Source organism: Furipterus horrens, unplaced genomic scaffold (genome assembly GCF_987537825.1).
Source record: "Furipterus horrens unplaced genomic scaffold, mFurHor1.1.pri manual_scaffold_15, whole genome shotgun sequence".
Taxonomy (NCBI): Eukaryota; Metazoa; Chordata; class Mammalia; order Chiroptera; family Furipteridae; genus Furipterus; species Furipterus horrens.
In genome coordinates this window covers 26,621,619-26,647,865 of record NW_028327185.1, presented here as the reverse complement: position 1 = coordinate 26,647,865, position 26,247 = coordinate 26,621,619, and the positions used below count along the sequence as shown (strand labels likewise).

The following is a 26,247-nucleotide window of genomic DNA, read 5'->3' as shown; positions in this document are numbered from 1 at the left end:
CAGCCGTCCGTCTCGAGAGACGATGGTGTAGCTTCTTAAGAGTCTATCTGCACCGCCGAGAATGGCTGTGCAGTCCGACTCGGGAGTGACACGGTATCTGTCTCCTCCCGTGTTGAATCGACATCTTGCGATGACGCTGAAGCTACAGAGCCTGGGCAGGGTGATATGGAGGGTCTGCTGTTGCCCATGCAGCAGACCCCCCCTCTCTTCGCAGCTGAAGGGTCCAAGGGAAGGACAGAGTCAATACAGCTTGGCTTCAGGTGCGCCGCAGGAGTTGCCGGTATTGACTACAACGTCAAACCGCCTTAGGGACTCCGGCTCCGGATTTTCTGTCGGGGTTTACTCCCTTAGCCTTTCCCCTGAAGAGGTATGCCGCAAGGCAGCGGAGGTTTTTTGGAGTCAGAGTTTTCCTTCTCTGTCCTTAAAGAATATTCTACAGTTAACTTACATGTGTCAAATGGGTCACTGTAATGTTGTTTCTCACAGTTACCTTCCCATCTGCCAACTGAAATATAAAGAGCTTTTTGACTCCTGAAAGTAGCCTGAAAAGAAATAGGAAATATCTGTGTACTTTCAGTATAGAAAAATATTCACTACAGCAGTGATTAAGAATTGTAATAAAAGACTCAGAATTAGGGGGGAGCAAAAAGGGCCGATAATTAGAAAACAGAAGACATTAATCTTTTAATCTGATTACCTAACACTTAATATATTTCAATATCCTTAGAGAGGAGTTCAAGAGTGCTGTCAAAGCATCTCCTCACATAGGGGACAGTCCACACAGACCCTCCTGCTTTATTTTTGTTTTGTTTTTAAACATTTTACGTATTTATTTTTAGAGAGAGGGGAAGGGAATGAGAAAGGGAAGGAAACATCAATGTGCGGTTGCACCCAGTCATGTGTCCCGACTGGGAATCGAACCAGCGACCCCTGGTTCACAGGCCAGTGATCAATCCACTGAGCCACACCAGCCAGGGCAGATGCTCCTGTTTTTAAGAACATCAATATCAAGCCTTCTGGCAGAGGACTGGAACCTGGAGATCTCAGAATGACAGTTCTACATGTCATGCTTTTCAGTTTCCTTTTTGTGGGAACACAATCTGATTTCTTACCTCCTGGTCTCCAGGTGTGGGGCACAGGCTACTTTCATGATATGTTCTGCCTATTACAAGCAGTAAGTAGCAAAGTAGAAACCTTGCTTTGAACTCACATATTAGAAAAGTGATGACTTAGACTAGTTAAAATGATATATTTATTAAGCTATTCAAAATGGGGGGAAAAAAAGCAAACACATCAAAATCTCAATCTCCATGGCTGAAAATAAAGTTTGGGCTTCTCAGGTCCCCCAGTGCAAGTCAGGTGCCTCCTGGGAACTTTTTAGGGTTCATACCTAAAGGCCTGTTTCTGGTTTGCATGTGAAAACCCCCTGAAAACTTTTCTTTTTTTAAAGATTTTATTTATTTATTTTTAGAGGGGGGAAGGGAGGGAGAAAGGGAGGGAGAGAAACATCCATGTGCAAGAGATACATTGATCAGTTGCCTCTCACACACCCCCAACTGGGGAACTGCCTGCAATGCACGCACGTGCCCTGACTAGGAATCGAACCAGTGACCTTTCAGTTCACAGGCCATCACTTAATACACTGAGCCACACCAGCCGGGGCCTGAACGCTTCACTTTAAACCACTAATAAGTCTTCTAGGCTATTAATTAGGGCAACAGGACTTACCACAGGGTTTCCCGAATAACCTGCGTCTCAGTGACAAACACTGTCGTCCGGGACGTATAGCGGGTCACTGCTGTACAAGTGTTGGTCCCTATTACAAAGAGAATAGCAAACGTCAATGCAAAGGTTTCTCATTTGGTAAAATTACTTCTCAAAGAATTTATGCAATTTAATGGTGATTTAACCAGCACTCAAAAAGCAAGTAAACATAACACAGGCTCTAAAGGCCCTGCCATATCCATTTTCGCAAGTCACCTATAATACTCCCAGGAGGCACTTTCAGAGTGATGCCAACTGTTACGTTTATTGCTAAGTGATGCAACTACTTAAACAATGTATCCTTTTTTTTTTTTCTGGTCAAAATGGTAATGGTGTTTCTGCAGTAAGTGCACTGAAATGGAAATCAAATAAATGGCCTTATAGCAATCCATTTACGTTGAAAATCAAAAGACAAATTAAAATTAAAACAGTATGTTCATTTAAAAAATAAAATATAATTAAAAACTGTTCAGCTAACACTGTTAAAGACACGGTCAGTTTAAATTTCAGGGATGTACTTGATCTAAATCATACATCAAACCAAAATTAACATCAAAGTTTTTTTCCCCCAAAGGACAAACAAAGCATAAACTTTTTACTTCCCCAGCCAGTCGATGCTGCAGTTTAAAGGCTTCAAGGTGCACAAGCCAGTGCCTGGACTTCCCAGGGACAGGGCGGGGACAGGGGCAGGAGGGGCGGTGTAGGAGGACAGCTGTAGGACAAATGGAAGGCATTTCTCTGAATCTGTGGCACAGGCACCAGCCCAATTTCCTCCTCAGCCCAAGGATGGGTTTCTGTCTCAGTTTAATGGCAAGAAGGTGCGCAAACCGGAGGTGGCCTGGGTCTCCCTCCAGGTGAGCTGGGCTGGGTGCGTGTGAAGGGAGGCAGTGCCCACGGTCACGGAGGACTCAGCTCTGGAGAAAACGCTCCGCTCCTGCATCCGTGAGGGGCACGTGAGCTGCCTGCTAGCCCCCAAGGGTGCCCACACCCCACACCTCGGCTGGACACTGCCTGTTCCTCATGCACAGCTACATGGGAAGCATAAAAGCCTCTGTGAACGCCTTTTATTTTTTATTTTTTTGCGGGGGGATCTTAGGGAAAATGTGCGATGGGTTTTCTATTCCCCCACTGGCAAAAACTACGTATCCACGGCGCTGGCCGTATAGTTCAGTTGGTTGGAGCACCATCCTGATACGCCAAGGTTGCGGGTTCAATCCCTGGTCTGGGCACATAAGGAAGCAAACAGTGAATGCATCAATAAGTGGAACAACACATCAGTGTTTCTCTCTCCCCCTTCCTCTAAAATCAATCAATAAAAATAAATTACATATCTACACACACAGTTAAGACACACACTCATGTCCATTTTCAAGAAAACATTCTTGCCTATGACCACAGAATCCCAGCATCCAGCCATCCCCAGGCTGAGACAGTCTAGCAAGTGCACAGATGGGGTGCAGCGACACGTGCACGTGCGAGGCTCTGTGTTGTCACACAGTGAGAGGGCAGGGAAACCGAGGGGCTACTCATGCGGGATTTGCTTTCTGTCCAATCTCAGGTCCAGGCTGTGGGCCCGATGCCGTCAACCTAAGAAACATCCAAACCTGAAACTGATGACAGCTGCCGGGAAGCAAAACCTCAACGGATGAGAAAATTCTCCAGAAAATGGCAGTTTTGTACCTTATTTTATACATTATAATCAAGAGAAGATGTCAGCAGGGCGCATGAAATCCACTGGTAGCCCTGGCTGCGTGGCTCAGTGGATTGAGCATCGGCCTGCGAGCCAAGTGTCGCTGGTTCGATTCCCAATCAGGGCACATGACTAGGTTGCACGTCAGGTCCCCAGTTAGGGGCACGAGTGAGAGGCAACCACACAGTGATCTTTCTCTCCCTCTCTTTCTTCTTTCCCCTCTCTCTAAAAAAATAAAATTAAACAAATAAATAAATTATTATTTTTTAAAAAAATCCACTGGTGATAGATTAGGGAGGCAGAGAAAGCAAAGCTGGCAGGGTGGGGAGGAGAGGGGAATCTCTGCAATCTGATAAAAAGTAAAATGACAGACATGTACTTCTTTCATACAGGTGGGTACAGGACAGTAAACAATCAACAGTTAACACGATGGTAACAGGGAGGGGGTTTGTGGTCTCCCTCTGGTGCGGTGCCTGTGCTTTGAGGGGTCCGGAAAAAGGAAGTCACTCGGACCTTCCAAAGGCAGCTTATCTTAGATGCAAAAAGACAACGGACAGGCTTAATTAGGCACAGATGACCTTTGCCAGGGAAGAGTCCAGCCTCGGCCATGACTGCCCGCCACGACCTGCTTTTAGTAAGTTTTCATTTCAGACCATCCTGTGCGGTTCCTTTCAGTGTACAAGTTTGCAAGGCCGCCATTGGGGCCCCCCGAGCTTGTGAGGAGTGTGGCCCCTTTCTGTACACAATGCGGTGGGTGGCTGGATGGCCCCCGGTCACTGGGCTGAGGGGGAGTGACTGGGCGGAGACCAAGCAGGACAGGCCTGGTGCAGCACAGCAAGGGGGCCGAGCTCAGCGACGGGGGCCAGGAAAGGAGCACTGTCAGCAGAGTGAGGCCCCATGCGCGGGGAGCACGACTTGTGCCCGTGGTGCCCGCAGGGGCCGGCCCCATTCTCATCACCAAGGACTCGACCCTGCTAAGGGGGCCAAGCCTGTGATGGAGGAAGGCAGCCAGAGGCAGCGCAGCCGCCCTGTGCTGCTGGCCTGGGACACAGGTATCCCCGAGTAAACTTATCCCATCCTCGCTGCATTGCCTCAGGACGGTGACCACAGGCACTGTGTCACTGTGCCCATACTGGCAGGACCCGCTGACAATGACATCTCTTTCTCATCAGCTGTCACAATGCCACAGCGCCTGATTGGCAGCCACTACAACATCTCTGCCCCCACCCAACAGAGGTCACTCACTCAGGCCTCTATCTGGATGCCAGCGGAGCAGGGGCCTTGTTTGGGGACAGCACTGGGCCCTTGAAAAGCCAACCCAGCAGCAGGCGCTCAGGCCAGAGGCCCCCGGCAGCAGTGCGCATCCGACCGGCACTACGCGGCCCCCCACTGCCGCTCCGTACAGGTGGCCGCTTTAGTGGGAAGGCCCCACTCACCGGCTGCTGGGGACAGACGGGGAGGCAGGGGTCCAATGCCAACCTAAACCCAAAGTGAACGCCTGCCGGAGATTCAGCTCCGGCAGGGCCCCAGCCGGAGTTCCTTCTGTTAACACATGAAATGAAGAAACCAGCTCTTACCAGACAGCAGCTAGATTGGAGTGCAAGTGCGAGCTGTGGGGGAGCCGCGGGGAGCGCGCCGGCCAGTACTGGCGGACCACGTGCTGCTCCAGCCAGCTGCGGGCGTCCGGCTCGTCCGCTGCAGGGAAGTTAAGGCTTCGGTTAGGCGTTAACGAAAAAACACAAGCGATTTGGCAACAATACTTGGACTCATGACTCCACTCAAATATTCAACAGAAAAAGGCTCTCTTAAAATAACAGTTAGGCTCCATTTTCTTCCTTTTCTTCAAGTCTCTTAATATCTTTACCTATCTTCATATAAACAATTTTAAAAGTTATTGTAGGGGACTAGTACTGCTGGTGGGTCAGGGTTCGGAAAACAAGAAGAGTTATCATAGCCCTGGCTGGTGTGGTTCAGTGGTTTGAGCGCCGGCCTGTAAACCAAAGGGTCACCGGTTCGATTCCCTGTCAGGGCACATGCCTGGGTTTTGGGCCAGGTCCCCAGTTGGGGTATGTGAGAGGCAATGGATTGATGTTCCCCACATTAGTTTCGCTCCCTCTTTTTCTCCCTCCCTTCTCCCCTCTCTGAAAATAAATAAAATCTAAAAAAAAAAATAGGTAAGCACTGTGCTCACCTCCTCCCACAACCACACCAAAATTACAACTACACTACAGAACAACCATCATTGAGAACAGCCTGAAGTCTAGTAGAACACAAGTCATCCAGAAAGAAGTCACGCTAAGACGGGTCCCACACCCATATGTGGTAGCTGAGAATCAGGAGGGATGTCCTGGCTGCTAAGGTTCCCCCCGAGGGGCCAGAACTCCCAGCCCCACACCAAGCTCCGCTGCCTGGGCTTCTAGTGCTGGTAGGAGGAGACCCCACAATATCTGGCTGTGAAAACAAGCAGGAACTCTGTCCATCCAGGGGAGATGGTGTAACAGAACCCCTGGGCTGCTCCGATGGAAACAGAACCCACGGCCTGTTCAGTTAGGGGCCCGATTGCCCGCGGCCAGAACCATAACTCTCAATACCAGAGTTTGGTGAAAAGAAAAAGAATTGTTTATTTGCACTTAGTTCTGCCGGCCCCTCTCAGACCTGGCACGTCTTAGGAAAGTCAGGAACACCGTTTCCCTACTTCCTAGGCACAGTTCAGCTTTACCAGTAGCTGCCAATCCACTCAGTTCTGATTGGGGAGGTCCTTTCTGTGCTGTGGTGCCCTCCAGCTTTCAATGCAGAACCGCCTGGATTCTCAGCCTCCTTGTAAACTGCCTTCTTCCTGCAAACCTGATGGATCTCTTCTCCTTCTCAAAACCGCATGGCGAGAGCTTCTTCTTTAAGCAGCCTGGAGACCCCTTCTCCAAGCCACGTGGAGGGAGTCCATGAGAGCCAGAGCCAGCCTCTTAAAGCAGCCTGGAAAAACCTGTTCCTCTAAGCCACATGGAGGGAGCCCACGAGAGCCAGGGCCAGAGAAAGAGCGAGCCCCAGAGAGCCGGAGCCAGCCTCAGAGCCCCGCTAACATGTCTGCAGCTGCTTCTTTCTCCCTCACTGCGTCCTCTGAGGCAGTGGGTGTTGCAAGCAGTTCTGACCTTTCACAGAACCCTACGCAGGCTCTGTAGGCTCCTTCCTACCAGCCCACAGTCCAAGATCCCTCCCATCTTCCTGAGCCTTGGAAGTAAAGCGGATCTTTGCAACAATGTTTCCAGCCAGTAGCTCCAAGCATGCAAGGGCATCCTGAAAGCTGCTTCCTTTATCCTATCTCCTAGCCGCAAACTCTGGGGTTTGTTTTTCGACTCCCCTGTTTCTGTAACAATGGGAGTCTAATAGAAACCAAGGAGCCCACTTAAAGGGCGTGCAGACTTGCCAAGATGTGGAAGCAACCGAAGTGTCCCCTGATAGAGGTGAGAAACGCTCACAATAAAAAAACTGGGACACAGGACTTGAGCAGCGAAGCGAGGCCTTCACTTACGAGTCTACAGAGCCGGGCGCACCCTCATAGCCAGGAGAATGTGCACAAAGATGGCTGGTTTTATAGTCTTAGCGTCCCCACGCTGAAATGAAATTGATTAGCTTCCTCGCCCTAAAGTGAGAGGATCAGCTCCCCCGCCCCTCTCCTCCTTGCCGGTTTCTCCATTACTGGTTACTCCGGAGTTACAACCTAACACGTGCATCTAAACGCCCCTCCTGTGGTTTGTAGATAGGCCAGTGCTGTCAGCTCCCCTCTCAGAGACCCTCTAATTACATCTGCCCTTTGTTATTGCCGATTTTGTACTGGTCTGGGAGTCACTATGTCCTTGTTTCCTACATAGACGACTGGATAAAGAAATTGTGCATATATAATGGAATATCACTCGACCATAAAAAAGAATGGAATCTTACCATTATTGACAAAACTGATGGCCTTAAAGGCATCATGCTAAATGAAATGAGTCCTACAAATACCATATGATTTCACTTATATGTGGAATCAAGAAACCAAAATAAATGAACAGAATGGAAGCAGACTCATAGATGCAGAGAACAGACTGATGGTCACCAGATGGGAAGGGGGTTGGGGAGCTGGGTGAAAAGGTGAAGGAATTGAGAACTAGAAATTGGAGGAGCCAGTCAAGATGGTGGCAGAGGCAGATGTGACTCACCTCTTCACACAACCACATCAAAATTACAACTAAAATATAGAATAACCATCAGCCAGAACCATCAGAAATCGAGTTGGATGGAAATCTAACATACAGAATTAAAGAAACCACATCCATCGAGAAAAGTAGGAGGGGCACAGACATGGAATGGGCTGGCCCCTCACCCACGTGTGGTGGATTAGGATTGGGAAGGGACATCTGAGGAGCGAGGGGACCCAGCCCCACACCAGGCCCCCAGCCCAGGGTTCCAGTGCCAGGAAGATAAGTCCCCGCAACTTATGGCTGCAAAAACTAGCGGGGATTGAGTCAGTGCAATCAACTGCTGGAGCCCAAAGCAGTTCCTCTTAAAGAACCCGCACAGAGACTCACCTACTCAGACTCACGCCCTCTGAGCTCCGGCACCAGGGTAGCAGCTTGAAAGGTACCAGTGGCACACAGGGAGGAACTGAAGTGTCTGGCATCAAGGCCAGCAGAGGCCATTGTGTCTCTTCTAAAGCCTCCCATAACAGAGCTGTCAGGCTGTTGCCATATCTGAGACTCCATCAACCTGGCGAACATGAGGCCCAGAGACTCCTCCCCACTGAACTTACCGGCCCACCCAAGCTCCGTTTCCATATGAATGGCTGGTGTTGGCTCCTGCTTCACCACTTCCTAAATCCTCTCAAATAAGCAACAGCCGGCCTCAGTGAGCCTCCAGCATAGCATTAGCAGCAACCAGCCTAGATTCACACCTTGGCTTCCCCTGGGAATCTCCAAGCCCAGCACAAGTAGCAGCCATCTCAGATTGCTTTATAGCTCAGCCAGGGCGGCCCGGGGCACAAAACAGGTGGGGGCTGACCTTGGCCTGTACCACCCGGGAAAACCCCAGGGCCAATGCACCCACTGGACAGCTACAGACAACGTCAGAGAGCCACCACGCTGACCCTGCACAGCTGATCCTCCACGGAGGGTGGAAGATGGTGGTCAGTGGTCACAGGCAATCCTTGCAGCTGACTGGCCCGGTTTAGTCCCTCCCACTGACCTGCTGTGGGCAACCACTCCTCGTGGTTTAAGGAACTGTAGCCCCGGCCTGAGCATGACGAGCCGCCAGCTTTCTGGCCATGCTCGTCTCTAAGTCTCAACATAGGCTGTGTGTGGAGCATGACGGACAACCACGCAGAGGGTTGCCATGGGAATTGGATCCAAGGATGCTTGTTATGCTCATTATGCTTTAGAACTTGCTCTGCTTTCCTTATCAGCAATGTAGGTAAGCTATCTTTAGCAGGGAGTATATGGGACCCTGCACCTGGCCTGAATGTTTTATGGACCTTGACGCTAATCAATCAATGTGACTCCCGAATTAGTGTATGTTATCTGTTACTGTCAAACGCCTGAATACAATAGTCGATTTATGAATTTTAACCTTGTATCTCTCGTATGTATCCTCCTCAATAAAAGGCATAAGGGATGAAGGTTTGGTCTCCACTAGAGAGGCAGTCACCTTCCTTCCCCCAGACATAATAAAGTCTCCTGGGTAAGTTTGTTCTGCTGTGGTCACGAAGCCTCTGCTGGACAGAGCAACTTCCAACTGAGCCTAGGGTGTGTGTGGCACCACCGCCATAACCTGCCAACAGCAACCAAGGCTCAACTACAAGAGGAAGGTGTACTCAGCCCACACCAATGGCACACCTCAAGTTCCCAGCTTGGGTGATAGGGGAGGCTGTGCCACTGGACCCTATAGGACACCTACTACAGTAGGCCACGCTACCAAGACACGGAGTCAAGGCAGTTCTACCTAGTACACAGAAACAAACACAGGGAGGCTGCTAAATTGAAGAGGCAAAGAAATATGGCCCACATGAAAGAACAGAACAAAACCCCAGATAAAGAAATATATGAAATGTAGATAGCCAACCTATCAGATGCAGAGTTCAAAACACTGGTAATCAGGATGCTCAAAGAAATTATTGAGTACAGCCACAAAATCAATGAAAAAGTGAAGGTTATACAAAGTGAAATGAAGAAAAATATACAAGGAACCAACTGTGATAGGAAGAAAGCCAGGATTCAAATCAACAATTTGGAACAAAAAGAAGAAATAAACATGTACCCAAAACAGAAAGAAGAGACAAGAATTGAACCTCTAGGACAACTTTAAACATACCAACATCTGAATCCTAGCGGTGCCAGAAGGAGAAGAGAAAGAGCAAGAGACTGAAAACCTATTTGAAAAAATGAAAAACAGCTTCCCAAATTTGGTGAAGGAAATAGACATACAAGTCCAGGAAGCAAAGAGAGTCCCAAACAAGCTAGACCCAAAGAGGACCACACCAAGACACATCATAATTAAAATGCCAAAGGCGAAAGATAAAGAGAGAATCTTAAAAGCAACAAGAGAAAATAAGAGAGTTACCTACAAAGGAGTTCCCATAAAACTATTGTGGGCAACCACTCCTCACGGTTTAAGGAATTGTAGACCCGGCCCGAGCATGACGAGCCGCCAGCATCCTGGCCGCTCTTGACTCTATGTCTCAACATAAGGCTGCATGCGGAATGTCACTGTCAACCACTCAGAGGGTTGTTGCCATGGGAATTAGATCAAAGAGCGCTCATCATGCTCATTATGCTTTAGAACTTGCTCTGCTTTTCTTATCAGCAATGTGGTGTAAGCTATCTTAAGCAGGGAGTATATGGGACCCTGCACCTGGTCCGAATGTTTTATAGACTTTGACTCTAATCGGTCAGTGTGATTCCTGATTTAGTGTATGTTATCGGTTACTGTCAAACAACTGAATACAATAGGCAATTTAAGAATTTTAGCCTTGTATCTCTCGTATGTATCCTCCTCAAGAAAAGACATGAGGGATGAAGGTTTGGCTGCTGGTCTCCACTAGAGAGGCAGTCACCTTCCTTCCCCCAGACATGACAAAGTGTCCTGGGTAAGTCTGTTCCACTGTGGTCACGAAGCCTCTGCTGGACAGAGCAACTTCCAACCGAGCCTAGGGGGTGTGTGGCACCTCCACCATAGACTATCAGTTGATTTCTCAAAAGAAACTTTGCAGGCTAGAAGAAGCTAGCAAGAAGTATTCAAAGTGATGAAAAGCAAGGACCGACAACCAAGACTACTCTATCTACCAAAGCTATGCTTTAGAATAGAAGGGCAGATAAAGTGCTTCCCAGAGAAGGTAAAGCTAAAAGAGTTTATCATCACCAAGCCCTTATTATATGAAATGTTAAAGGGACTTATTTAAGAAAAAGATAAAAACTATAAACATTAAAATAACAACAAACTTACAACTATCAACAACTGAATCTAAAAAATAAAAATAAAAATAAATTAAGCAAACAACCAGAACAGGAATAGATCATAGGTGCGGGATCATTTGGAGAGTGATCAGCTGGGAGGGAAAGGGGAGAAATGGGGAAATGGTACAGGGACTAAGAAGCAAAATTGGTAGGAACAAAATAGACAGGGGGAAGTTAAGAATAATACAGGAAAGGGTGAAGCCAAAGAACTTACATGCACGATCAATGGACATGAACTAATAGGGGTGAGGTGTGGATTGCTGGAGGGAAGGGGGTATCGGGCAGGGGCAAAGGGAAAAACATTGAGACAACTTAACAGCATAATCAATAAAATATACTTTAAAAAAAGCAAAAAAAGTAGAAATTGGTAATTACAAAATAGTCATGGGGATGTAAAGTACAGCACAAGGAATATAGCCAATAATACTGTAATAACTATGTATGGTTTCAGATGCGTTCAAGGCTTATGGGGGTGCGGGGGTCACTAAGTTATATATATGTCTAACCACTATCCTATACACCTGAAGATAATATAATATTGAATGTCAACTGTAATTGAAAAATTGAGAAAAAAATTTTAAAGTAGTTCACCCAATCCAATAATGCAGTGAAAAAATAAAAATGACAGAATGATCAAGGAATTGTAGCTCAGGAATTCGGGGATGATTTACTATCAGAAAATCTATCAATGTAATAATAAAGTTAAAAAATTATAGGATTATCTTCCAAATAAAGAATAGAATTTTATAAATTCAATATTCATTCCTGATTAAAGAGTCCTAGAAAAACAGGAATAGAATGAAATTGTCTCAATTTTATAAAGGCCGCATACCCAGAACCTATATGCGAACCCTTCACATTTCACAGAGGAATTTCAGGGGCAATCCTCTTAGGATGAAACCTACCCACTTCCTGTGCCCCCGCTTCCTCTGTAGACTAGGGTGCTGGCTAGAAAAGAGACACTGTTAACACGGCCTGAAGAAGACATAACATATAAGAACCAGTAGAGGGAGAAGAAACTGTCAATATATGCAGAAGATGCTGATCCATACAAAAAACCTAACGGAATAAACTGTTATAATGAAAATGAAAGTTCAGCAAGAAAGTTGGATATAAGAACAATTTACAAAAGCCAATAGTGTTCTACACACGCAATGAACAGCCACTCACAACAAAAACCGTTAACACTGTGGAAATTAACAAATACATACTTAAGATCTTTATAAAGAAAATTTCCAAACTCCAGTTAAAACAAAGAATTAGAAGAAATGTAGATATTTTCACAGGACGGATGTCAAATCTTCCCTAAGCCAAACCTATAAATTCAATACAATCCCAATAGAAATCCCAGCGGGATTTTAAAAATGGAACTTATCATACTGCTTCTGAAATGTCTATGGAAGAATGAAAGTCCACAGAAAGCTAAGCCAGCTCTGGAAAAGAGTAGAGGAGGTGAGGGGGAACTTGCCTTCTATGTGTTGACACATATTACCAAGCCATATAAATAGAAACATTTGCTCCTCGGCAGCTCACTTTTAAGGCAAGAGAATGGAATGTTCAGAAATAAATGCGTGTCTTGATATAGGATAACGGTGTAACCACAGAGCAACATGGGAAGAAAGCACTATTGACTAGATGCTGCTGGGAAAACTGGCTCAGGGCATGGAGAAAAAAATAAGCTGGATTCTTTAACCTCACTTCAGACGTAACGATGGGCCTGGTGGTCACTAGAGACTAACCCCAAGCTGTAAAAAAAGCAAACGGAAAAAAGAAGGGCATGCTTTTGTAGAAAAAGTATCAAGCCACAAATACTAATCACACCATGGAAAATTCACACGTTTGAAATTGTCCAAGATGACTTTGGAGGATACCTTGCAAAATGTCCACAGTTAGGTGACTAACTACAAAAGGATCTTTGCAATTTCTAAAACCTAGGAATTAGTATCTAGTCATCCAAAGAAGTCTGAAGGGTGAAGCTGGGCAGAAAGAACATGGAACCCAAAAGAAAAACAAGCAAAGGGGTCAATCATGTTGTGACAGTCCGCAGGGGTGCACAAACAAAAACGTCTGGTTGCAAAGGGCAGAATCCTCCACAACAGGTTGGAGAAACAGAAGAAATGTTTGCAGAGCGGTATGGGCAGATTTCACCTAGATTTCAACGCAAAGAGGAACAGGTCCAAGTTTACACACAGCGACACACCCGCATGTGATTTAAAGTCAGGACCCACCAACCAACACCTGTGAGAACACAGACATCCTCTCCATCGGAACAGGCGGCCATCACTGGGGACACAGTTGAGCATGAAATACCAATGGCAAGGAAATAAATGCAAGGCCCTGGACAAGCCAGTGACAATGGCAGGCTCTGCACCGATTAATCCACACTCTACCCTAAGGGTAGAATGAAAGGAAAGAGCCCTGGCTGGTGTGGCTCAGTGGATTGAGCACCAACCTGTGAACCAAGGGGTCACTGGTTCGATTCCCAGTCAGGGCACATGCCTGGGTTGTGGGTCACGTTCCCAGTTGGGGGAGTGTGAGAGGCAACCACACATTGATGTTTCTCTACCACTCTTTCTCTCTCCCTTCCACTCTCTCTGAAAGTAAATAAATAAAATCTTTAAAAAAATAAAGAAAAGAAAACCAGAAAATCATCAGGATGCTAAAATCAGCTTTAACAACTTTGTGTCTTTGGTGTAGGAGGATTAGCTGATCTAATATATAAGGTTGCTTCAAGCTCTTTCTAGATTCTACAAGTTCATAGCTCTTCACTAAAGTGGAAAAAGCAGACATCCAAATTAAAAATTAAATGGCATAGATCTTTTCCTTTCTTTTACCAACCTGAGCAAAGGCCATCCTCCAATAAAAAATAAACTAAAACATTCAGGACTAACAAAGTTCTCAGAACTATAAGAAAAGAACAAAACTGCAGTCTAAATCTCATTTCAACATTAATTCTATAGCACTACCTCTTAGGCAACTATAGAAGAAAGACCTAATGATTTAAAAAGATCCGTTTTAGCCCTGGCCGGGTGCTTCAGTTGGCTGGAACATCGTCCCATATACCAAGGTGGCAGTTTGATCCCTGATCAGGGCACATGCAAGAATCAACGGATGAATGCACAAATAAGTGCAACAACAAATCAGTGTTTCTCTCTTCTCTCAAATCAATGAATAAAACATTTATTTAATTTTAAAAAATCTCTCTTATAAGGATGGCAGAGCTTACCAATGTCTTAGATAATATGGAACTGATTCTCAAAGCTTGCCTTTCCTTCTAGAGACCTTTTCTCTGGCTGGGGTGGCTCAGTGGGCTGACTGTCAACCTGCAAACCAAAAGGTCACCGGTTCGATTCCCACTCAGGGCACATGCCTGAGTTGCGAGCCAGGTCCCTGGTGGGGGGCATGTGAGAGGCACACTACTGACGTTTCTCTCCCACTTGAGTGTTTCTCTTCCTCCTTCCCCTCTCTCTAAAAATAAATAAAATATTTTTTTTAAAAAAGAAAGGAAAGAAAAAATGACAGCAGCCAAGAACACACAGCACCTTTCCAGCTGACACGTGGCCCCGGTTTTCTGTTGTGATCTTGTTCTTCTAATGGCGTCCTATCCACCTGAATCCCGAGTCCTCTCTGCTCAAGGGCTGTTGATCCTCTTCATCCTCGCTTTCTTCAGACCAATTCTGATTAAAATAGGAAGTACACCTTACCCTTAGAAGGCAGAACACCTGAAGCTATTTATATTAAAAGCTTAGGAAAATTTCAGAAGAAAAGCAGCAACTACACCAAATGAAACTTTTTCTAAATGTCTTGAAAGTGACTATTACATCATGGAATTCTTTTTGGTGGCAAAAATCCCGAGTCAGAGCTCCTCAAAGGATAATTTAACGCTATCCATTCCATTCAACTGCCCAGTGCTAACGATCTGATGCAGAACCTTAGTAAATCCGCCATGAGAAACTACCCTGTTCACTGAGGACTGTCCCTGTTTCGGCTGAGTTGCTGCAGGACAAGAGGACCCATAAAAATCACCCACGTCACTTGGAATTTTTTAACAGCAAAGCTACTGCCGTTCGGACTAAGATCAATTTCTTCACCTTCCATCAAGTATTTTCCCCAGTCAAAATCATCTTTCTTTTCTAAAATTTAACAAGAATCTCATCAGCTTTACCAAATACGTGTGAAAAAACCCAGAAGTATAAGAAAAGTCTTCCAAAACTCAAAGTAAAGTGCACTTGGGAAATGATTCAAATACATTTTTAATTTCTTTATCTTCAAAAGTAAATTTTTCTCTGTATATGAGTATAATTGAAAGTGGTTCAAGTTACAAAGTCAGAATTCATATTTCAAATGAAAATTTGCAATTACGATTGTACACAATGTGACACAGATATTTTAGTTTCATAGGTTTTTACAAAGTTTTGTAAAATCTCAATGTCTAACAATTAAACAGTGAAACAAATTTCTCTTTTATTTTCACACACTGAAGCACTGGATAACGTACCCACTTCTTTGTCTCTACGTGTTTCCACATAACTGCAGTTGGAAGGAGACTCAGACAGACACAGGAGAAGGGACAGGATGGAATAATGCGCATCCGCCTTTAAAACGAAAGGGAAGAAAATGAGCCACTGAGGTTGGTAAGAGCTTTTAAAACTAATTTGAACCCTGGCTGGTGTGGCTCAGTGGACTGAGCACCAGCCTGCAAACCAAAGGGTCGCTGGTTCGATTCCCAGTCAGGGCACATGCCTGGGCTGCGGGCCAGGTCCCAAGTTGGGGGGGTGTGAGAGGCCACCACACATTGATGTTTCTCTCTCTCTCCCTTCCTTCCCCTCTCCCTAAAAATAAATTTTTTAAAAAATGGCTTTAAAACTAGTTTGAGTAAAGATAATCCCATAAGAGTTACGTCCCCAATCAGTTTCCTGATTTGAAAACACATGAATTATACCTAAATAAATCCTAATCTCTAAACTATTCTTTCAAATTTTATTTTTCAATTACATTTGACAACTCAATAATATTTTGTCTTAGTTTCAGTGTAGTAGTTAAACAGTCATATATTTTACCAAGGGTTCCCCCAATATTTCAAGTACCCACCTGATACCATGGTTATTACATTATTGACCATATTTCCTATGCTGTGACCATCTATTTGTTTTTTTAGAGAGGGGATCAAAGCAGTGACCTTTCGCTTTGAGTGATGATGCCACCCAACCGAGCCACACCGCTCAGAGACCTATGACTGCTTTGTTACTGCCAATTTGTACTTCTCAATCCCTTCGGCTTTTCCACCCCAACCCCTCTCCCCTCTGGCAACCACCGGTCTGTTTTCTGTATCTGCGAGTCTGTCTCTGCTTCATTTGTTTGTTTATCTTGTTTTTTACAGTCCACATAGAAGTGAGATCACACGATATTTGTCTTTCTCAGCCTGACTTAGCTCACTTAGCACAACACCCTCTAGATCCTTCCATGCTTTTGCAAATACTAAGATGTCATTCTTTTTTCTGGCTAAGTAGTATTCAGTGTATATATGTACCACTCTAAACTAGTTTTACAGTTCAAATGTGTACACACAAGGAACCTATCAAAAATGCATTACCTAAATCATAATAAGAAATCATCTGACAAACCTAAACTGAGGGACACGCTACCAAATAATTGGCCTACATAATTCAGAATGTCAAGGTTAAGAAAGACAAAGGCCGAAGAACTATTCCAGATTAGACACCACTTAAAGAATCTGAGGCAAGGGAGCACAGGAGTTCCTTTTACTATGCTTTAACTTTTATGTTTAAAAAAAAAAGTAATTATATGTGTTAAATTACGTATAAAAACTTATCCAAAAATAAAAACACCCCACATGTGCTAACAGTCACAAGCTATGCACGCAGGGAAGGTAGGGGAAGCCTCTGACTCCTGCAGACAAGCTCCCTCTCCCTGTTACGTGGTCCAGAGCACCCGTGCATCTCCCAGCGTTAATTATAAACAATATTTGCTGACACCACGTTTCTTTATTCTGTATTCCTGCTACTTAGTATGATGCTAGGAACAGAGCAGACACTTGGTAAGCTTTCCTGGAAACAATAAAGTAGCATATCACTAATATGGGTCCAAGGAGCTACCCTTTTTTGTGTGATTTCTCACCTGCTTAAAAATGCTTGAAATTCCTTCACAAATTTATTTTATTTTATTTTATTTATTTATTTGAGAGAGAGAGAGGAAGCGGGACAGAGAGAGAGAAGCGTCAGTTTGTTGCTCCACTTATTCATGCATTCATTGGTTGAGTCTTGCATGTGCTCTGACTAGGGATTGAACCTGCAACCTTGGCATATCAGGACGATGCTCTAACCAACTCAACTACCCAGCCAGGGCCACGAAGAATTTTTATTCTACAGAGAAGTCATCTAAAATGTAAATTTGACCCACCCTTGAACAACCTGGGGGTTAGGGGCGCTGACTGTTCACACAGTGAAAAATCCATACATAACTAAATTTGCATTAACCATCAGCTGACCAGTGAACCATCAGGGCTTGAACTGTGTAACTCAACTGAAGAATGTGGGCCACTGCAAATAACTAGACCCACACATGTCAAACCCACATTGTTCAAAGGTCAACTGTACTTGAAGAAAATAACTCACTACATAAATCTATTATTTAGTAACAACTGCTGTCAGATTGGTTTTTTTTGCGGGGGAGGGGGCACTTTGTGCACCTGAAAAAGGTGAAAGTTACCAGGGAAAGAGGAAGGGCAAGAGTAATTCACGTCCAGCAAAATGCAGGACAGTGGTCTTCAAATCTCCGCAGAAGTAATTATAGCCCTGGCAGGTGTGGCTCAGTGGACTGAGTGCTGGCCTGCAAATCAAAGGGTCTCAGGTTCGCTTCCCAGTCAGGGCACATGCCTGGGTTGCAGGCCAGGTCCCTAGTTGGGGGCATATAAGAGGCAATCACACACTGATGTTTCTCTCCCTCACTTCCCCCATCTCTAAACATAAATAAATAATAAATCATTTAAAAATTTTAAAAAATTAAAATAAAATAAAAACTTAAGGGAATAAAAAGACTTAAGATAACCAGATCGAGCTATTATTATCTGTGCCAATCTCTGATCTCGATTTTCATAGTAGGCTGGGGCTGAGATGATTAACCAGGAGCGTTTCTGCTCATCTCAAGCCTGAGCCCACTTGGCTACATGGCAACACGTGTCACACGTAAGTCAGTTTCCCGGGTGTTCTGGCCTGGCCAGCGAACAACACTAAGAGAACGAATGTTTAATTAGCAGGCACAGGTTGACAATAACCAGACTGGAAATGGTAAAACACACAACAGAGATCTCACGATAGAACGCCTGCCTTTATCTCCTTTGTGCTCAGAAGTGATGCATTTAGAAATTCCTCAGTTAATCTCTTCCAGCTGGCAGCTTTACCGAGATCAGAATGAACAACGAATTTTCATAAACTCTAAAATATATTTTTAAAAATCAACTGACAGTCATAAAGCTATAGTGACAGACACACATATAAAACTGACTTACCCTCCTATTGTCTTCTCTACTTTGTGGCTGTTCACATCCAAGAAACAATGAAATCTAGAAGATAAAACCCAATTCTTACATCAATCATGTCACTTCACTCAGCAGAGTGGCATCACTGCCCTCTGTGTCCCCCACACACCCTAGCTCAGTGACACGCAGAAGTGCGCCTCTCCCAGTGTATCGCCTCCGCCATCCAGGGGACCGACCACTGTGTCTCGGAGAGCACTCAGGCACCCTTCAGCAGGACGCAGGCCCTGCTGAGCCGCCCAGCCCTGTCCTCCGGCTCCTCTATCTTCCCATCAGGCCCTGTGTCTGAGCCCAGCACGGCACATCCTGTATTGGGGTTCCTAATCTTTTTTTATGCCTCAGTGAAGCCCAGTGAAGATTCGGGACCCCTTCTCAGCATGTTTTTTAAATCGTAAAATGAAACATACAAAGGTAACCAAATATACTGAAATACAGTTGTGAAGTGTTTCTCAAACTCTGTGATATAATGAGACATTTCCTTTTTCTTTTCTTTTTTTTTTTATCCTCATCCAAGGGCATTTTTTCATTGCTTCGAGAGAAGAGAAACATTGATGAGAAGAGAAACACTGATCGGCTGCATCTCGTAAGCATCTCAACCAGGGGTTGAACCCGCATCCTAGGTACGTGCCCTGACTGGGGATGGAACCCACCACCCCTTGGTGTACTGGACGGCGCTTCAGCCAACTGAGCCACACGGGCCAGGGCAACGTATTTCTTTATGACAGCATTAAGTAACAAGGTCCAGCAGAGGGTCCAGCAGTAATATTAAAATGGACTAAGCGACATCTGTAACAACTATACTATTATGTCAAACGTGTGGTGTCTACTGGTGACACACACAGGTAAGCTAAGGCTGCTTGTTGTTTTCACTCATAATGGAAAGAAGTGCTACCTTTCAGAGGTTAGGGTAAATATTTTCTTGTCCAAATTCGTAACACCTGAATTCTATCTTCAGGCCCTCACTAAGAACTCCTATTTCATATGTGATTAACTTCTGTTTCTCTCCTCCTTAAGGACAGGGACTACATCTCACCTATCTCTGAATTCCTAGGGCCACAATTTTCAAAAGGCCAACAAATTGTTCATTTCTCTGATGGATTAAAGGTTCATAAAATTATAGTATATAGCACAATGACTCTTTTTCAATAGTTTTGGTATCAAAGTCAACAATCTGTACTTAAAAGAAGTAAATCACACTACTAAATAACATTAACTCTATACTCTAAACGGCTGAGTGAAACACTACTTTATCTACTATAATTTATTTAGCTTCTCAATGTGTGAAAAAGAGATGGTAACGTCTAAGGTCTTCCCTAACTCTAAAATGATGTCCATCTACTTACTGCCATTTAGAAAGATTAACAGAAAAATTATTTGGGATACAGCATTTAAATTTCTGTCCTTGCAGTGTTCTTTACAACAGCCACGCTATGGAAGCAACCCAACTGTCCATCAACAGATGACTGAAGAAAAAAGATGCGGTACACATGCACAATGGAACATGACTCAGCCATAAGAAAGAATGAAATCTTGCCGGGGCCAGGTAGCTCAGTTGGTTAGAGCATCTTCCAGATATGCCAAGGTTGTGGGTTCAATCTTTGCTCAGGACACATACAAGAAACAGAGTGCGTAAATAAGTGGAACAACAAATTGATGTTTCTCTCTCTCCCTCCCCTTTCTTCTCTCTTTCTAAAAAATCAATACATTTTTAAAAAAATAAAATCTATCCCTGGCTGGTGTGGCTCAGCAGATTGAGCACCGGCCTGCAAACCAAAAGGACACTGGTGCGATTCCTAGTCAGGGCACATGCCTGGGTTGTGGACCTGTGAGACAGTGAGAAGCAACAAATTAATGTTTCACACACTGATGCTTCTCTCCCTCTCTTTCTCTCTCACTTCCCCTCTCTAAAAAATAAATAAAAATAAAATCTTAAAAAAAAGAAATCTTACCACTTGCGACAGCAGGGACAGACCTAGAAAGTATTACGCGAAGTGAAAAAGTCAGACAGAGAAAGACAAGTAGCATACGATTTGATTTATATGTGGAATCTAAAGAGCAAAATAAACAAAACAGAAACAAACTCAGACACAGAGAAGTTTGCGGGGGGGGGGTGGTTGGGTGAAGAAGGTGAAAAGGGATTAAGAAGCACAAACTGGCAGCTCTACAACAGTCATGGGATGTAAAGCACAGCCCAGGGAATACAGTCAATAATATTGTAATAACTGTGCGTGGTGCCAGGTGGGTACTAAACTCATGGGAAGATCACTTCTTAAATTATATGAATACTTAACCACTCTGCTGTACACTTGAAAGCAATATAAAGTAATGTTGACTGTCAACTGTAATTGAAAAATAAAAATGAGGGTGGAGGCAGAAGAGGGTACAGGGGGACAAATGGTGACGGAAGGAGACTTGACTTGGGGTGGGGAGCACACGGTACAATATACGGATGATGTGTTGTGGCCCTGCACCCCTGAAACCTATATGATTTTATTAACCAGTGTCACCTCAATGAAGTCAATTAAAAAATAAAATTTTAAAAAAGAAAACATAATTCATTCAATCTGTAGAAAAAGCATTGTTTTATTTGACTTTTTCACACATTGTAATAGTTACCATTTAAGAAAGGTGTTTATCATTTCAGAAACTTGGCCGGCTTTGACTTCATGGCTAGTCTCATTGAAAACCAAGTAGGCACTTCATGTATGATCGTTAAGGATGAAACTCCAGATTTCTGGTTTTGGAACACTGTTTAGTACTCAAGATCTCTACTGACATAAAAAACAGGTAGAGTGTTAACGCCGACTAACAGGCAATGACGGTAACAGTACTGTGTAATTCACATCGCCCATAAATAAAAAACAGGAGCCCTGACTTCACCTAAGTACCTCGTCGGCAGCCGTCCGTCTCTAGAGACGATGGTGTAGCTTCTTAAGAGTCTATCTGCACCGCCGAGAATGGCTGTGCAGTCCGACTCAGGGGTGACACGGTATCTGTCTCCTCCTGTGTTGAATCGACATCTTGCAATGGCGCTGGAGTGTCCTCTCCAGTGAAGCTGAAGCTACAGAGCCTGGGCAGGGTGATATGGAGGGTCTGCTGTTGCCCATGCAGCAGACCCCCCCTCTCTTCGCAGCTGAAGGGTCCAAGGGAAAGACGGAGTCAATACAGCTTGGCTTCAGGTGCGCCGCAGGAGTTGCCGGTGTTGACTACAACGTCGAACCGCCTTAGGGACTCCGGCTCCGGATTTTCTGTCGGGGTTTACTCCCTTAGCCTTTCCCCTGAAGAGGTATGCCGCAAGGCAGCGGAGGTTTTTTGGAGTCAGAGTTTTCCTTCTCTGACCTAAGTACCTAAACCACACGAATCTCGAAATTGTATTCGAGGTCATATGAGGCGGCTCCTTAGGGCGCGGCAGGCAGTTCCGGTGTCGGGGTGAGACACGAAGCAAACAGACCAAGACCCCTCCACGCCCCCTCCTTCCCGCCCGCGAGGGACTGACCTCCGGGGCCGGAGCGCCCGGGAGGCGGCAGTCCGTGACACAGAGGCCACCCAAGTGTCCTGCTCATCCCTCGGGGGAAGGAAAAAGGGGACCGGGGAGTGAGCGGTCCGGGGCGAACCGAGCAGGGACAGGGCGCCCTGGGAACACCGTTTTAAGGCGGGCGCGACCATTACTTTGCCCCAAACCCCACGGACCCATCCGTCCAAAAGTGCGCGCTGCGTTCTGTAGGGCGCTCGGGGCGGCGGGGCTGGCCGCAGGGCAGACTCAGACGCGCACGGCCCCCAGCCCAGCTCCGCAGGCGCGTGTCACCGGCCGCCAAGCCCGGCAGGCACCAAGGCACCTGGCGCGGCCGCGAACGCCCTGCCGACCCCTTCGGACCGCTCCCGGGCCCCGCCCAGCGCGCCCCACACCTGAAGCTGGACCAGGCGAAGTTCGGGCAGAGCTGGAAGCTGGGGTCCGCCTCTTCCCGGAGGCCCGCCACATGGCGCACACGCTCGCGCACGTCGCGCTCCTGCTGCCGGTCTCGCCGGCTCCGGGACGGCCCGGGCGCGCCACGTTTCTCCGCCTCCTGGGCCCCGAGTCTCCGCAGCTCAGCGCCCGCTCTCGCGAGAGTACGCGCCGCCACCGCGCTGCCCGTACGGAAGAGCTGAGGCTGCTCTCGCGAGAGTTCGTGCTCCTCCCGCGCTCAGGCGAGAGAGCGCCCTGGCTGGTGGCTGCGGCACGACTTCTCCATCCTTCCCTGCATAAATTCGGCGGCGTACTCAGAGAGTTAGGCGGTGTTTTTCATCCGATTAAAACCTGCTTGGTGATTTTAACTTCTCGTGTTTCGAAAGCAGCCGGTTAGCGGTCCTTCAGTCTTTCTCTTTGCACCTGCCTTTTCAGGTACCATAGCCTGGCAGTTGTCCGTCCTTCTCGAGGCTGGTTTGTCCTTGAGGAGGTGACCTCTAATGCTCTCTCAGTTGCCCCCTGCCAGTCTGCTCGGACCACGCTTCCTGGCCCTCGCTGCAGCAGACATCGGCACAGCGGGCGGTTGGCGCCGCCTGCTCGGGGCTTCCAGTGGCCCGAGGACTTGCTAAACCCCCGCGGCCAAAGCTGTCTCTTTGTTCGTAATTCACATTGTACCTCTAACCTGTTCCTGTTAAATATTGCTCATAACCATTCCGAAACCTGTTACATAGACGTCTTTATTTTTTCTTTTAGGGTTATTATAGGTTTTCGCGTGGTTTATTACATTGCATTGCTGCAGTGATGTAACGTTCTAAATTAAATTACAGCAGCTGGGTAGTGAGAGACAGGCAGGGATGACTGACCAGGTAATAATAGCTGTGGGCCAGCTGACCAATCACTGCTCACCTTCCTGAATCAGCACCCCTAGAAGGGCCACCACATCCCACACGTGCATGAACTTATTGACCCTTGTTTTTAACCAATCAAAAGTAGTAAATACTTCTTCCTTCAGATTGTGCTATCACAAAACAGCCCTGCTTCACCTTCCCCCTTCTCTGTAGCCAATGTAGGCTCTTTCAAAACAACTTAGAACTTTCTTTCCAGTACTTGTACTTGACATACAGAAAAAACCTGTCAAACGGCCAATAGACATGAAAAGATACTCGACGTCACTAATCATCAGAGAAATGCAAATTAAAACCACAATGAGATACCACTTCACACCTGTCAGAACGGTTACCATCAAATTCACAACCCACAAGTGCTGGCGAGGACGTGGAGAAAGGGGAACCCTAGTGCACCATTGGTGGGAATGCAGACTGGTGCAGCCACTGTGGAAAGCAGTATGGAGATACCTCAAAAAATAAAAGATGGAACTGCCTTGTGACCCAGTAATTCCACTTCTGGAATTTATCTGAAGATGCCTGAAACACTAATTTGAAAGAATATATGCACCCCTGTGTTCATTACAGCATTGTTTACATTAGCTAAGATTTGGAAGCAGCCCAAGTGCCATCAGTAGCTGAGTGTATACAACAGCTGTGGTATATTCACACAATGGAAGACTATTCAGCTGTTAAAAAGAAGGAAATCTTACCTTTTGCAACAGCATGGATGGACCTGGACAGTATTATGCTGAGTGAAATAGGGCAGTCAGAGAAAGACAGACACCATATGACTTCACTTTTTCGACGGGGAACCCTCCAGAAACCAGGGATTTATTTATAAAAAATCGTGTATTTATTGTAACATGTTTCAACTTCAGTCACCTTCAAAGTACTCTCCATTTGATGCAATACACCTATTGAGGCTTTTTTTCCACTGGTCAAAACAATTTTTGAACTTGTTGATTTAGAGGCCTTTTAGTGCTTCTGCCGTTTCTTCTTTCACCTCTTCCACTTCAGCAACACATTTCCCTTTGAGGATTTGTTTCCATGGGGGGAAAATAAAAGTCGCTTGGGTGAGATTGGGTGAATAGGGAGGGTGGGGCATGGGGGTGAGGCCATTTTTGGTCAAATACTGCTGAACGCTCAGCGCCGTGTGGGCAGATGCACTTGTAAATCACCCATCATGAAATGGGCATGACCCCTGTGCCCCACCCTCCCTTCAAAAAAATTCACTGAAGCTGAATGCAGCCTCTCACAACTACGCCAGCTGATAGATGGATCCAGATGGGTTCCTAGAATACTCACCCAGTGAGGGAAGCCTGTATTACAAGGGGCCTGGCCTCCAGGGGATAATTCTGTTTTGGGTTTGTTTGTTTGTTTGTTTGTTTGTTTGTTTGGCTCCCCTTTTGTATGTGAAGTCTAATGAAAAAATAAACAAATAGAAACAGGTGCATAGCTGTCAGAGGGGCTGAAATAGGGGAGCTAGGTGAAAAATGTAAAGGGATTAAGAAAATAAAACTTCATTGACAGATAACAGTATGGCCATTACCAGAGGGAAAGTGGGGTCGGGGGAGGCAGGAGAGGGTAAAGGGAGGATAAGTGGTGATGGAAGGAGACATGACCTGAGGTGGTGAACACAAAAGGACAATATACAGATGACATATTATAGAATTGCACACCTGACACCTATGTAATTTTATTAACCAGTGTTACCCCAATAAATTCAATTTTTTAAAAAAGCAAGAAAGAAAAAGCTCATCAACCCCATGAACGTTGACGTGTTGCCTTCCCTCCTAGTCCTGCTGCTGGTGGTTTAGACTTCATGCTGCAGGACTTGGTCTTTTTTTCTTGCTAGCACGTGGCTCAATACGCTTTTATTTTTAAGAGTTTATTTATTTATTTTTAGAGGGAAGAGAAAGAGAGGGAGAGAAACATCTATGTGCACCAGTTTAATTCCCAGTCAAGGCACATGCCTGGGCTGTGAGCCAGGTCCCCAGTTGGGAGCCTGTGAGAGGCAATCACATTGATGTTTCTCTCCCACTCATTCACCCTCCTTGCCTCTCTCTCTACAAATCTTTTAAAAGAATCAGGCCTTGGAGCCCTGGACGGGTAACTCCCGTGCTGGTTAGAGCACCGTCCTGATACCTTAAGCTGACGGGTTCGATCCCTGGTCAGGTTGTATACCAGAAACAACCAATGAAAAAATTAAAAAGAATCAACTAAGGAATACATAAATAAGAGGAACAACAAATCAATGATTTTCTCTCTCTCCCTTCCTCTCTATAAAAAATAATTAAATGAGCCCTGGCTAGAGTGTCTCAGTGGATTGAGCGCTGGTCTGCAAACCAAAAGGTTACCTGTTCGGTTCCCAGCCAGGGCACATGCCTGAGTTGCAGGCCAGGTCCCAGGTTGGGGGCGTGCAAAAGGCAACTGATTGATGTTTTCCTCACAGATCAATGTTCCTCTCCCTCTCTTTCTCCCCACCTTCCACTGTCTGTAAAAATAAATAAATATCTCTGACTGGTGTGGCTCAGTGGATTGAGCGCCAGCCAGCAGCTGAAAGGTTGCTGGTTCAGTTCTCAGTCAGGGCACATGCCAACATCGGGAGGGTAACCCTCCCTGAGCTTCTGATCTCGCCTGGTCAGCCTGGCCAGCCCAGACTTCTTTCCCTCCATCCATCTGGCCAGCCTTCCTTCATTTCTTTTTCCTTTACTTTTTTCCTCCTGACTTCCTCCTATCCATCTTTCCTTCCTGCTGTCCATCCATTGACGAACCCACTGAAAGACACAGCCCCCCCCCCAGCCTGCGCCTGCGCCTGCCCATCACAAGAGGGCAGCCAGGTCCTCTGGTATTTGTGACGCACCGTCGCTTAGCAACGGGGGAGGTCACTGTGACGTAGGGGTGGGGCTGGCGTACGCATGCGCAGT

At 45.8% G+C, this 26,247-nt stretch overlaps 1 long non-coding RNA gene across 1 annotated transcript; it reads right to left on the bottom strand.

Annotated features, from left to right (window-relative positions):
- Positions 1–454: 454 nt before the first annotated feature.
- On the bottom strand, positions 455–14,541 carry LOC149992560 (uncharacterized). The gene is made up of 4 exons (XR_016508246.1): positions 14,478–14,541; positions 5,032–5,149; positions 1,729–1,816; positions 455–542 (listed from the first exon to the last, which is right to left on the bottom strand). It is a non-coding gene; the product is annotated as an uncharacterized LOC149992560 (long non-coding RNA).
- Positions 14,542–26,247: the final 11,706 nt, after the last annotated feature.